This window comes from Vanellus vanellus (genome assembly GCF_965231255.1).
Source record: "Vanellus vanellus genome assembly, chromosome: 4".
NCBI lineage: Eukaryota > Metazoa > Chordata > Aves > Charadriiformes > Charadriidae > Vanellus > Vanellus vanellus.
The window spans coordinates 68,760,613-68,772,592 of NC_138909.1; positions in this window are offsets into that span (position 1 = coordinate 68,760,613).

Here is an 11,980-nt window from a genome sequence, read left to right on the forward strand (position 1 = left end):
TTTCCCTATCCACTGCGATATACAAACCATTTTTAAGATTGAAAGAAGTCCTGTTTTGGTGTGTTCTTCTTATCTATCTATAAAGAAACAGAAGCTCTAGTCTGTAAAATTGACAAAAGTTCAAGCAATAAATTAAATTATAAAAAAACAAACAAACAAAACACAAACAAACAAAAAAGAAATGTTGGGAGGGGGATATTTGGAAAGAAATTGGCTTAGCCTGAAAAGACTGGGTGCTGATGGGCAGACAGAGTTTACCGTGCTTTCAAACCCTGAATTCTCCACATTTCTGCAAAACAGCCCAATGAATAGTCCACCATTTGAGGGGAAGAAAGTGTCACAAAGAAAATACAAAGCCAATGTAGCATCTTCGTAAAGCAAATGATCCTTGCTTGGCTACACAGCAATGTCAAGCAATGACTCCTGCAAGTGTTAAAACAGTGGTGACCACCCAAGAGAAATCTACCTTGCATGGGGTGTTCTACTGAAGGCTCAATGGCCTTTTGGTGAACCTACTGGCTTAGAGCTTCCTTGAACAGGATCTTTAAAGAAAAAAAAATAAAATTTGGACATTTTCTTCTTCATTAGGCTCCCTAACTGCATGATGTATCTCTATTTAACATGAATTTTAAAGTGAGAAAGCTATAACACCAGCTTGCCTTACTAATGCCTGGCTACGTAGCTACATAATAATGACTTGTTTGATTACTTAAAGTGTTTTCCCCTAGCTTTGCTGAGATGTTTATTAATATTAAAAAAAGCAAACATCCGTTTCTTACCCCATCATGCTATTTCATCTGTAAACTATAGGTAATAATAACATAGGTGACTGTGCCACATGTAAAGTTTAGTGACCAGCAACCCTATCAAAGTAGCCCCTTGCATTTTCTTGGAACTATTGCATAAATATTGGCTTTTTGGATCTGGACCATTGTTCATACAGTGCTTTTGACATATAAAGCCCTATGTGTGCACTAACTACTCTGTTACTGTTGACACATACTTAAAAGATCTTATGATTTATTCTTCATGACCTACATTTCTTTGCTTAGGTCCCAATTCCACCTGACCTTTACATTTTAAGTTCAGACACTATTAGTTATTATATCAGAAATATTTGCAGTATATTAGGTTAGGCACAGACTTAAGTCTTTGCAGAATCCAGGATATTTATTAATTCTCAAAGACTGAAATTCTCTCTTCTCAAGTATGCCTTTGAAAATACTCCTAAACATTTACTCCAACTTAAGGATGTAAATGGGATTTATGTGGGAAATGGGCTGTTGCTGGCTGTTTACATGTGGGTGGATTTTGTCCAGTGGGTGTGTATGTTGATTTTCCACTCTAGAATTTCTGATCCTCCCAATTCTTCATTACTACCTGCCAAAATCACTGTCATTAGTTTGGGGTTTTGTACGCTTAAAGTCAGATTTATGACCTTTGCAGTCAAAATATTCCACATCTGATCCTTTTTCCATTCACCTTTAACTCTCTTCCCCACCCTGATCATAACTGCTTAAAAAAGTTTAAATGGATCAGCAACCTTTCTATTCATTACTCGTGCAACTAAAAGCTAGTTTGTTAAAAGAGTAAATCTTGGTTTCTGAAGTACTGTGGAAAAAGTGTGTCACTGAGGACTTCTCTAAGACGATGGTGCCTGTATAAGAAGCTCTAACTTTCTCAAGTGCTTATTTCTGCGAACTTCCAGCCCCAAAGGACTAATGTTTATCTTTGCAACAATTTTCTTTGGGAAGATTTGAGAGTTTAAAGATTTCAGACTTAGTGGCAAATTTTGCAGGAAGTACATAGCCCTTTTTGAGGAAACATTCATTTGCATTTTTAATTATATAATTATTTTTCCCAAAGCAATAAAAGTCAACTGCTTTTGAATATGAATGTTATTTTACATGTCATAATTTTAAAAATATTTCCTTAAAGCTTGACCCTTAAATTTAAGCACCTTTTCTATTTTCACTTTACATCTTAAATAACCGACACATTTTATTATCATGTCTGAAAGCCAGTAAGTAAAAAATCTGATTTGAGATTTCTGTATTCTGAATTTATACTTCTTGCCTGACATAAGCACACTCCAAAAAGAGATGTAATTTTGTGCTAGAATATAATCCTACAATTATATCACATTTCCTTTTCAAAAGTCAAGCATTCAAACATGGTAGAACAACAATAAAAAAGTAAATCGTATTAGAAGCAAAAGCCATTAGGGTTATCCAAGAAAAATACATATTTTCGGTATAAAACTGGAGGCTCCACAAGCCCCAAACTCTAAATTTCCAACTATTCATGCAATATGTGGCTCACCAGCAGCAGTTTGTCTAGGCCTTTTATTAGAAGTATGCACCATATATTGTCCTCTCCTGATGCTCTCTGCAAAGGCTTCATAAAGAGAAGAGATGGCAACAGGCACAATGCAAACAGGCCAAAGGAAGATTTTGGATACTGTGTGCCCCAAAGAGACAAAAGAGCAGATTGGATGCCTGCAGAAATAAATACAGTACTAGTGCTCCTCAAAGTATGTTCACAGAATAAGCATGAAGATATGTGAATAGACACCTTTTTTCAGATGTTTCTGAAAGCATCTCTGAGAAGTGGCCGCGTGGCTGTCCTCCCCCATTCCCACTCCAGGTCAATTGTCTCCTCTCTGAAGACCTCTTCCTCTGTCTCTCTTGCATACTGTGAAAGGAGACAATAGGGATAAGGATCTCATCTACGGCTTATATAGATTCATCAACCCAAGTTTTGCTGCCTGTGTGACCCAGGAGAGGTAAGATCTCATTTCTGGATAGTTTTCAGAAAATTTTTCCTGTTTTGGGAACTGTTTTATTTCTGTTTAAGTGTTACTATAGATACTGGGATTCAGCCTCACAGAGTTACACAACCAGGCTGTGCCGAGGGGAGGGCAAGGATGCCAGGAGGGACACAGCATCCTCCTGTGCGGACCCCATGCCGAGGAGAGCGTTCGGTGCGAGAGCGCTGGGAGGGAAAGGGACCCCTCACAGCTCTCCCCAGGTCTGGGGGGCTGCCTGCCCACCCTCAGACCCATACGGGACTGAACATGGCTGAAGCATCTGGGAATGATTGGTTGAAACTAGTCATAGGACAGTCATTAAAAACATTGAAAGGGTAACAGCAGATTTTGTTCAGACGTCAGGAGAAGGCAACACACACAAGCAGACATTCCACAGCTTGGAAAGAGGAATGAAGGTACACTGCGTTTGCCTGGACTATTCAGGACAGGGACGTACACAGAAACCAACCCACCTTGGAAGAAGCGAACTCCAGGCCCAGAGTGCCAGTGTGGCCACACACCCCAGCTAACTAGCCTAAAAAGCAGAGCTAGTCAGCTGTCGTGTTGTCTCCGTGCCCGAGGCCTGCGGTGGTGGCTGGCTAAGTACAGTCCAAAAGTCACTAGCTTGCTGAGAGCAAACTCTGAGCAAAGTTACCTAACCACGGTGGTATGCTCATGGCCTCGGGCATTTTTCTATAACTCATGAATATTTCTTTATCGTATTGTAGGGAAAAAGAAGTTTCTAAACTAACTTGTAAATGCTTAGAGGCATTTGGCTTTTTCACTATCCTGTTCACAATTTTGGAAACTACTAAGAAAAAATCCACTACCCTCAAAGCCTATCAATTCTCTATTGCTCCACCAAATACAACAGCATTCCAAGTGGGCACCTGCATGTAAGAAGGGGAAGGATGGTTCCCATTTCCCAATGTTCCCCAGTTTCCCAATGTTTTCAAGAAATCCAGGCTCAGCTCTTGACCCCTAGAAACATCAAAGTCCATATTTCCAAACCAAGATAGGCATTTGAATCTTTATCAGAGAATCTGCCAATTCAGACACTGTCATTTTCCCCCTTCCCTGCTAATACTACCTCCGTTCTCCACGCGCGAAATGGTGATCATGCTTCCCCGTTTCACAAAAGTGCAGCAAAGAGAAACTCCCTTAGTGAGCATGTGATGCTTATCATCAAAGTTTGATGAAAAAGACAGCTGAAATGGAGATTCCCTGCATTGCAGGGAAAAAACAGGCCCACCTGTTTTTCATTCAAACTAATGTCAGCTATAATCTCGCCTTTCTTGGCAACTACTACGAATGCTCCTTTTACAACTGGTACAGACGCTGCTGCTGCTTTTTCAGTGAAACAAGGAGAGAGCTCAACAAGACAGAGACATAGGCCACAGTTGTTTAGCACCAGAAGTGAATAAGGATTAATTAACATCACACAGCAATCTAGGTAGGCAGATTTTCTGAACAGAAGCCCTGTTTCACCTTCCCTGTATTTTTGCATATAGCTGCCAGCCCAGTTTTATATCTCAGAGCTCCTCAAATGCTCCTCAGTTATACTGATACTGGAGCTTTTAACTCGTATGCGGTTTTTAATTAAACAAAAGTCATTTAGATACTCTTCAATGATCCAAATATTCACAAGCGTGCATGTGTGCAATACTGTACTTGGAATAGTCTCTGACACCATTCTAAGTAAGTGTACAGCTAGTCCACTTTAGTAGAGTTTTTCCAAATCATGTAAAACAGGTCAGACACAGGTCATTTAAAAGACAGGGTTTATGTAAATATAAAAAGGGATATTAAATGATCCAGCACTAAGAAGGCAAGTAGGTGTTCATGACTACAAGTGCTTGTAGTGCACAGCTACATAGAGTAACATGTCAATTCTATTTCCTCTTTCAGTCACCAGCAAAAAAATAATAATAATTAAAAAAAAAAAAACCAAACACCAAAAAACAACAAACAAGCCCAGTTTGCCTTAAGAAATGCCAACAGAGAATGATCTCTAGGGTGTACTGACTCCACTTTTTGACAACCTGGTTCCTTCAAAAGTGCCTCAAGATGCACATTGAAAAGCTGAGGAGTTAAAAAGGACCTGATCATTTTTGAAAATATAATACTAACATGAATGGTTGTAGGTTAAGGAACAGAAGTGGTGAGTCTTCCCTTAAAGCTCAGACTGGAAAATGTTTTCCTGGTGCTAGTTTTATCTGATTCATGAAAAATTACGAAGGGGTTTGGCGAAACACACTGTACAAATGTATTGTATTGAAAAAACTATGAGTACAACTGGAAGACTTGCACAGATTGTGAAATAGTTTCTTTGCTTTCACGTCATTTTAATGTCGCCCAATATTTCCTAATGAAATCCTGAACAACAAACTGAGCTGTAGGCAGGATACCTATGCAGTATCCCCTTACGCCTTTGGATGCTCTGAATGCCATGTCCCCTTCTATCCCAGTATGTTTTCTTTTACAATCCCACAGACTTTGCTTGAATTCTAACTACTATCAGAGTATTTCAAAGAAATTCAGGCCACTTTAACCAATCAGTTCAGCGTGGTTCTTTGCTCAGAAATGCCAGTGTGACCTTACCATTTGCTGAATCTGTAAATAAGTAATTATTTGGCTTACTTATTAAGGTAACACACCCTAGCTAGGATGAAAAACCAGACCTACAAGATAATCCTCATCTCAAGTTTCTGCTGGCTGTACTGTCTCAAAGTATTTGCCCATATTGTATTAGTGAAATCTTATCTACGCTTCATGCTGTAGTTGGAAGTGTGAGGCACGGGGGGGTCAAAGCAATAGTCATCTAACAGGTGTTTTCTCTCATTAATTTATGAGCTTAGAATCTTGCTCTGCAGATACAAAGATATATATTCCTTACTATAGAAACTGTATTGCTAAGTATGTAATTAAAATTTTCTGTCAAATCACTTTTCATTAAAATAGGTGAATCAATAATGATATTACTGGGCGTCTGTAATTACATTTCATATAAGGGTACTATATTTCACACCATAGCTGATATCAGCCAGAATATTAATCTTTTTGTTTATAGATTGAAATTCTAAATAATATCACTTTACAAAAGTAATTTGGAAGTATCATGAAAACAGCAGTTATGTTAAAAAATTAGACATGCTGTTATAAGAAAAAAAATATATAGGATGTGCAGCTGTATTTTTCCAAACACATTTTTTCTTTTAATACTTAGAATATGCAGTAAAGGAAAAAATAATAAAAATTGATGGTATTGCTGGAAAAAATAGAGAACAGCACTTGTTTTCTTTTTAACCAAAAGATACAATTGCTGCTGGAGTATATAGTACCACATACAGGTAGGGAAGATGGTAGCCACTGGCCATTCCTTGATTTTGTTGTTAATGTCTGCATTATGGTAATTTTAGCTTGCGATTTGTTTTCATTCAATGAGGTTTTCTATTTAACAAGTACAATGTTTTATAGGTAGTGGCTGCCATGAACAGCTTGATTTTAAAGCACATAATGATCCTTATCTTCCCCTAAAAGTGGTACTTAATGCAGAATCACAGCATTGGTCAGGTTGGAAGGGACCTCAGGAGGTCAGTTTAGTCCAATCCCCTGTTCAGAGTAGGTTCAGCTCTGAATTCAGAACAGTCTAGGCTTTGTCCAGTCAGATCCCCAAAACCTTTCAAAAAGATTTAAGAGCCTCTCTGGGCAACCTGTTTCAAAATTTCAAGGCAAAAGACTGATTTTTCTTGTTTTGGCTGGATCCCCCTCCCCCTCCATTCCCTCATTTTTATGACCACTGTCTCCAGTTCTCACACTGTGCTCCTCAGCTTCAGCTTCACCTTCTCAGTAACCTCCCCATAGCTGCTGGGGGGCCTGCTGTTAGGTCCCCCTGAAGCCATTTCTTCTCCAGGCTGTCACAGCCTTTACTGAAATATTTTTTTTATATATATACTGATATTTTTAATATACTGGTACATATTTTTAATATACAAATTGGCAGTGAGTCCAAACTGGTCAGATTTTACAAAGTTTTTTCAAACAAGGGAAGGAACCAATATCATGCCAACTTCAGTACATCTCTTCAGACAAAGGAATTAAATTCTATGGTTTGTCTGACAAGTCACACACCAGGATCTCACAAATCACCAAAGAAATGTGCTAACTTTTCAGTAAGTATTAATAACATTAAAGTAAAAAAGAGACAACATTTGCCAATCCTACATTAACTTCTCAAATTGTGCTAGCATGCATTTTTCATGCAATACCAGCTTTGCAAGAAAAAAAAAAAAAATTGTTTCCCAAAACTGCATGCTTTTTGAGGCTTTTTTTGAATATTGAGCATTATGAGTCATTTGTGACTGTGGAAATTCCAGTAAGTCAATGGAGTTATGTCAGACCTGAATTGGATTCTTTAATTTCTGACAGTACATCCTAAACTACACAAACAAACAAACTTCTCAATCGTGGAAGGAGGAAAAAATAATGCAAAAATGGGTGTTAGCATCTTCCATATTCTAAGAAACCTCTCAACAGCCCACATTAGATCCAAAGTTGTTCCTCCATCCTAGCAGGACACCTAAAAACCTGTGACCTCTGGATATATGAGATCTCCAAAGGTCAATCTGTGTCCTACTCAAGTGATATAAAGCTAAAGCAATACATAATAAAACATGACAAAATGGGGAAAGAAATGCTTTGATTAAACAACAAAAATTTTAACAGAATAAAATAAAATTTATCTATTTTCCCGTTAGTCAAACAAATAAATAATAACTGGAGGTACAGCAGCCTTAATGATAGGCTACTATAGTTAGATAGCCTTAACTATCTCCTGGAAGATCCAAGATATTCTTTTCTCCTAGGAGTAATCTGGCATTTCATCCATCGAGTTGCCTGACTGAGCAAAGTCAAAGTGACTTTTACATTATATGGGCCCTCAGTAGACATTAATAGATACACCTAAATTACTTTTTGCACAGCAAAGTCAACTTTCATCTGCTAACAATTCGACTTTCTGTCTAACTGGTGCATAACAAGATTTTTTGAGAATAGCAAAGAGCAGAATTACTTCTCTGGACTTAGCATTGATTCAAAACTCTGACAGCATATTTTGGAACATGCAGCAAATCTTTATACAGTGAAAGTCAACAGCTACATAAGCAGACTAGTTTACGTTTTATATCTATGAACTGAGCTGAACAGAGTAACTCACTTCTTATCCACGTTTCCCATTGCTTTCTGTTGGGAAGGAACAGTGGACAGACTAAAAGCAACAGAACTTTGATAACCAAGCTACTGACCGCATATAATTTTTGTATGACCAAATCACATCATCTTTCTGTTTTGTGTTCTATACTCCGAGGAGAAATTCCAGTCCTAGTACTGAGGAAAATGTCATTATAGTAATAAAGCTTAAGAACAGTATTAAGACACAGAGCATCTACACAGATGGCGCTACTGTGTTCTCAATTACATCAACATCCACACCTCCTCTTGAGTTCACGTTAGCATAAATTTGATGAAAATTTGGTCCCCAGACCCAACAATCTTTACACATACATATCTGCTATTACTTCCAAAATTGCTGTTATTATTTATTCTTTCTGCTGTGGAAATCTCAAGTGTCCCTCAACTGCATCTTGGACATCAGTACTCAATACAACAATCTTTCTACACTTCAAATAATGAAATTAAGACCAGCAGCCTTCAGTAGCAGTTACACCTGCAACAAAAACATGCTTGCTCTCAAAAATATCAACATGTAACAAGAAATTCAACACACACACACCCCGACCCCAAAAGATGTCTCTGTAACTTTGATTGCTGCAGTGGACCTGAGGGCTGACCCTTGGAGGGCTGTGTTTTTATTAAAAGCAGTCACGTGCGACTCAGCAGTTTTAACTAGAACGAGCAGCCATCCATCCTTTCCTTGTGCGAGGCGATGAACACAAAAGAGTCCTGTGTTGTGGTGTTCGAAATTTGTTTCTGCACAAAATGAGAACTCATTTCAGGGGTGAGGAACTACGGCAATTGCCTTGGTCCTCAGGCCACGGGAAGGGGCAGGCGGGGAGGAGGAACCTGGGCCAGGTCAGGCAGCAGGACTCGTCATCCAGCGTGTGGGCAGGAGGAGGGCGGCAGGGAGGGGTTCACGCGTTTGCCTCTGCCCTAGGCACCATGCACCTCAACACCAGCTCTGCCCAAGCTCCGGTGGTTTCCTCTTGCCCGCACCTGCGCAACAGAGCTGGAGAGCCTGGCTGCTCGTCGCCGCCTTGCCCTTCCTCCGAGCAAACCATAAGGTCCCAATTATGCAAACATGCCGGTTGACTCACAGGTTGCTCACGTGCCCGAGCAGCTACGCGATGAGAGCCCACCGTTTCAATCCGGGAAGTTTCAATGCAATATAAGCGCATCTTATGTTGTACTGTGAGGTTTTCCCGGGGGAAAAAAAGCTTTTCCTGGGGACCTGTGAGTTGACGCTACCCACACAGCTCCCAAAACAGCATGGGAATCTTCTGCCAAAAGATGGGGCTGAGTCACAGAATTCACAGGAGGGTATGTCTGTACTATAGTCACAACTGATGTGACTGCAATACAATGTAAACATAGCTGGGCAAGCTTTAAATTAGCCAGCTTGGGCACTGGCAGTAGTCTAGCCATTGGGTTCAGGCCAGCCTAACCACTCAAGTATTTACCCAGCTTTTTGGGTATGTTTTTCAGCCGGCTCCGAGTTCCACGCTGCCACAGCTGGATTGCTACCAGCTCCCCAGTTGACTAGTTTAAAACCAGCTCAGGTATGTCTGTGACTGTAGCGTAGACATACCTAAGCTTCTAAATCATTTAAACTCCTATTTAAACTCCTACTGTCTCAACTTCCACACTTCTAAAAACTTGGAATGACAACACTGGCCTGTGTTGTCACTGTACCGCTGAGATTAAACATTTGGGGTGCGATAAATAAATACCACGTTAAGTGAAATTTATGGTTCTTCCAAGATGTGAACCATGTTTAACAAAAATAATGAATATCGCTGGCTATGTAACGACCTCTCTCTCATTCATTCCAGAAGCAGTTCAGTGAGTACCAGATGTACGAGGTGACTTTCTGACCTGAAACTCTGCAGAACACAGTAAGGTTATACACAGATATCCAAATACCTCAAACATGTCTAGGCCTTACCCTGTATCTGTGGACGAAGGGAAAAGTCTGCTGATTCCAGTGGACATTTTCCCTGCAGAAATACCACTCACTGACTGTATAGTACATTTTGTAACACAGAGCAACTCGGAAGAAATGCCAGCTTAACACTTGCGTTGTTTGGGACCAGCAAACCACTCCAACTTCACTCCATAACCTGAAGTTGAACTAGGGACTGAAAAAGTACACAAAATTCTTAACTATTTCTTTTAACTGATTTTTGGTAAGCAGAATATGGCTTTTACCTTTAAGAGCCATAAATTTGTGTACAATTCATCACAGTGGTAATTTAGCTGATTGCAGCAAGAGTTCATTTCACCATGGCTGGATTTGGTCCTCTAACAGACATCTGAATATATTATACCTTTTCATTTAACTTTTCAATACCCATTTGTTCACCCCAAAGATCCGTATGTTCCCCTCCACTCACTCTACATACCATCTCCTATCTGGTTACACCAGAAATTTTGTATCTGCCTAATGCTTGGGAGTATGGATCCTCAAGGCCCCATCATGCCAAATGCTCCATCTCACGGCAAGGGCTCACGCCATGTGCTACAAACCAAAGGACACCCAAGCAACATTCTTTATTCTTTCAATACCAAGGACTTGCATACCACTGCTCTTCCTTCTGTTTTGAGAGAGAAGTCATTCAGCACGTCAACATTTGAAATGCTGCGGGGATGATGGGCAGAGCAGGGATGGAGGAGGTGTTGTGCTGGAAGATGTTAAGGGCTGCCATCAGCCAATCCTTTGATCTAGAAACACTTCCAGACCTGGTTAAAACTGCTGGGTCTGCTAACCAGATGGCAAGGACTCTCTGTGTTTCCAGCTTCTCCCTCCTGGTTTTTTCATTTCCCATTAAAATCAATGAGATTCTGCTCCTTTCAGAATTTGAACATCCCGTCAAATTTTCGAATCAATAAAGTATGAAAACCAAACACGGGAAGGCAATGGTATGCTGACAGGTGTACAATCTTGCTTGGCACTGCAAAAGTATCATTCACAATCCTCCCCCTTCCCCCGTTTGCCAATATAAATCCAAAGTGCCTTCACAAGAAGACAGTAACATTACACCAGATTAAAACCGGTTCATCTGAGGCCAGAAGTAGATGATAGCAGGAAAACCTGGTGACTTTACCAGGAGCAGCATGCTAGCTGCTACTAAATATTTTGGCATTTCTCATTATTTGACATCAAAACAGCTCTGCCTCTGACCTAAGGCTTCTAGTTAGCTGTGTAACCTCTGCTAGTTCCCAGAATAAAACAATGCAAAACTGGGACACAACTACTTTATCGTGAGCATGTTCATGCAAGAAAAATACAGCAGTGCCTTTTCAGTCTTAATGAAATGTTTTGTGTCTGTGTGTATGTTCTAAGACAGAAATTCTGTTTATTTTATAGACTTATAATAAAAAAATGACACTTTATGAGCTACATGATAGTATTTCAACAATACCTTGTTGTGACATGATCTGGTGAAATTACTTAGCAGGGAGATACTACAATGTATTGTTACGTCATTGAGTCATACCCTTCAGGGCTTCAGATTGGTGTCTTAGTTTGCTTTTTAAAGCCACACAGACCAGCATGTTGAGTCAAGGGATACAGTAAAACATCCTAGAAATAAAGAGATAGATAAAACATGCGCCTGCACACAGCAGCATGTTTGAAAACACTTCCCCAATCCTTTCTCCTTCCCTCTTTGTTTTGCCTTTACAGCATTATTGACTATGTTAATACTAATCAAAGAGAACAGAAATTTCAACCCAAACATGCAAAAAACAGGTTATGTTACATTGGGGTCTTATTCAGGCAGTTAAATGCACAGACTGATCCTATGTAGCGAGAGATGCTACCACTGACTTTACCCATGAGACAAAGCACACCGTGGGAGTCCCACAGAGTGACCTCCCCATCCACAAGAAGCATCGCCGGCTTTTCATCTGTCCAGGCAGCGCACACAGCAGGAC